Source organism: Meleagris gallopavo, chromosome 23 (genome assembly GCF_000146605.3).
Source record: "Meleagris gallopavo isolate NT-WF06-2002-E0010 breed Aviagen turkey brand Nicholas breeding stock chromosome 23, Turkey_5.1, whole genome shotgun sequence".
Classification (NCBI taxonomy): domain Eukaryota; kingdom Metazoa; phylum Chordata; class Aves; order Galliformes; family Phasianidae; genus Meleagris; species Meleagris gallopavo.
Genome location: NC_015033.2, coordinates 5,368,124 through 5,371,320, shown reverse-complemented (window position 1 = coordinate 5,371,320; position 3,197 = coordinate 5,368,124).

Genomic DNA, 3,197 nt, shown 5'->3' with positions numbered 1-3,197 from the left:
GCGACGGGCGGAGCTCGGAGCGCTTCGGGAGCCTGGGGCAGGGCTTCCAAGCATCGTCCAAGCTCGCCCCGCTCCTTTTGGCCTCGACGAAGAGGCTTGAAAAAAGCTCGCCGTGCTCTGCTGCATCCCTCGCACATCGCTATTCACATTGCAGAGCCCTTGGTTGTGCTTGTAAGAGCTGATGTGATGTAGCTGTGGCTCCTCCGTGCTGTTACTGAATTCTGTGGTTAAAGGAGTCCTTCAGTTGTTTAAACCAAAGAGCTCAGTGGGGTCTTTGATTGGGTATATACTATGCTGATACATCGCTAACCTTTTTCCATTTTAAAGCACATAAGATAAACGTGGAAAAGACTTTAGAGACCACAAAACCACAGAATGGCTGGAGTTGGAAGGGACCCTCAAGGCCATCAGGCCCAACCCCTGCACTGAGCAGGGACACCCACAGCTCCATCAGTGCTCAGAGCCCCATTCACTGACCGTGGGTGCCTGCACCACCTCTCTGGGCAGTCTGTGCAGTGCCTCACTGCCCTCACTGAAAAAAATCTTTCTTATATCCAATCTCAATCTCTCTTCTTTTAGTTGGAAGCCGTTCCTCCTTGTCCTGTGCTCAGAGTCTGTCCCAGCTCATTGGGTTTTTTTGTGCCATGTGTGTCATTTCCACATTTCTTTCATCACAGTAGTTGAGCCTTTAGGTAAGGCAAAGGCTGGGTTGTATGGTGGTACTATTGGTTCACTAATGGGGCTCTGAGTACTGATGGAGCTGTGGGTGCCCCTGTTCCTTCCAGTTGGACCCCATAGCCTTGAAGGGTCTGTTCCAACCCAAGTGATCCCATAATTCCAAATACCTTGGACACAGTAGGGTAGGATGGGTGTGGGAGTCTTGGAAGTGTGATAGACCACCTCACCAAAGAGTGAGCTTGGAGATTTGCCATGCTTCTTGCTGCCTCCCTCAACAGAGGGCTTGTATTCAAAAGGAGCTAACTCTTCTCTCACCCTAAGCATGATGCTCTCATGGTGAAGGGCACAGAGGAAAGCCTCAGTGTCACAGTTTGTATAGCCCTCAGGCTCCTGGCAAACCAAATGCTGCAAATGGCCACTGTACATCAGTTTTTACTCAATTAAAGACAGCAGATTTCTATATTTGAAGGAGAAAAGCTGGCAGAGCAATAGCTCCTGAGTGGCACACTTTTTTTTTCCCCCCCACCTAATTTATCTGAACGGAGAAGTGCTGTGGGGCACCTGAAGCTTTCTGTTGTGCATACCTTCCCATAGGATGGGAGAACAATTCCAATCATGGAGACCTTAATCTTAACCCAACCTTGCAGTGATACATGAAGGAAAGCAACTTTAAAAGATTTATGCTCTAAGTCTCACTAGTAAAGCCTGATGTCCTGGTACAACTCCTGCTGACTTGGGTGAGAATTGCAGTTATTTAAGACGACATTAATCTTCCATTGAATTCTTTCTGTAAGTGACCAGTATACATTTTTTCAGTAGAATTTTGCGGGTTTTTTATTTTTTTCCAGTCTTTAGCACATTTGGTGGCTCAGCAAGTGGTATCTCTGTATTTTGAGACCTTTCCATAGCAACAGATTTTTACATCAGTCTTTGGTGACTTCATTGTGGTTTCACATGCGTAAAGAATGTCAGATGCCAGATGCAATCCCTGTTCAAGCTGCTTTGTTTGACAGCTTCAGTTTGAAGACTGAAGGAGAAAAGGTGTAGAAATGTGAGTTAGGATTAAAAAACATGGATAAATCTCTTTGGTTTGGATGACTGTGTTGAGTGAAGTTGAGTGAACTGAAGTTCTTAAATTTAATTACAGATGAAATCCATGGACACAAGCTGTAAGGCAGGAGGTAATAGAAATAACTTCTGCTCTATTTAGCATTGAGCACTTACAGAATGCTTTTCATTGCCATATGCCATGATTTCTGATCGTGGCCTTCCTCATCTGTGTGTAGAGCCATGTTTTCATCCCCTTTAGTTCTGAAGAAGTCTGAATTCCCATCGTGACTCAGGCTCAGCTCTGGCACAGATATTGGGCTCTCGGTTACGGTTGACCTCCATACGTAGGCTTTCACTTGTGCTGTCCCACTGCAGCTGCAGCCCTGAAAGTCACGAGGCAGTGATGTACTCTGCTGATTTATCTCCCAGTGGGTAGGATAGAGGGAATCTTGGAAGCAACTGTGCAGACATATTTAGAAGAGTCAGCACTGACCTCTTAGGTGGACAGTGGCTGCTTTTAGTCCTCTGTTCTCAGTGACAAATCTTGTCTCGTGGAAGTCTGTAGTGGAGATGGGAAAATGATGCAAACAATGCAGCAGCTCTGGAGGGAGGATCTTGAGTAATTTGGATGGCTTTTTGGATGTAACTTCTCAGTTACTGCCTAATACACAGGCATTGCAAAAATCTCTCCAGTGAGTTGTACAGTCAAGGGCAAGCCCAGAAGTAACCCCTTGATACTTAGGGCCATCTCTCTCATCTTTCTTGTGCTGGTATCCCAGCACCAAGATGTGTTGCCTAATCTGACTGATTTGCATTGCAGTAGAGATGCTTACTAACATTTGTGTCTTTGCTGCTAGATGGATGAAGCATTTCACCTTCCAATTGCACCTGTCAAATTAAATGAAGTCTTCCAAATCCCATAACCCAGCAGTGGGTTGGATATTAGGTAGAGTTGCCTCTCCAAAAGAGTGGTCAGGTACTGGCATGGGCTGCCCAGGGAGGTGGAAGGGGTCAAGAACTGTGGAGATGTGGCACTAAAGGGACATGGCTTAGTGAGCAATACTGGGAGTAGGTGGATGGTTGGACTTGGATGGTCTTAGAGATCTTTTCCAACCTTAATGATTTGATGATTGTGAATCACTCAGTCCTTTTGGTTTTCCCATAATGGTCTTTAACGTAAGCTGGCAAGAAATTGTCAACTGCACACCACTGAGAGCCACAGCTCAGCAGATAAACTTTAGAGTTGTTATCAGTTAGCAGAAATATCCTTTCAAGCACAAGTTAAGAGGAACAGATGTGACCCATTGACCAGCAGTTTTTCCTGTGCCTCTAACATTCCGGACAGTAACTGCGGCAGAGAACTCAGAGGATGTGACAACAACATTTTTTTGCTGGGAAGCCTCACCAGCAGGATAACCTGTGATGTCATCTGATGCATTTCCTTCTCTCTCTCTCTTTTTTTTTTTTTT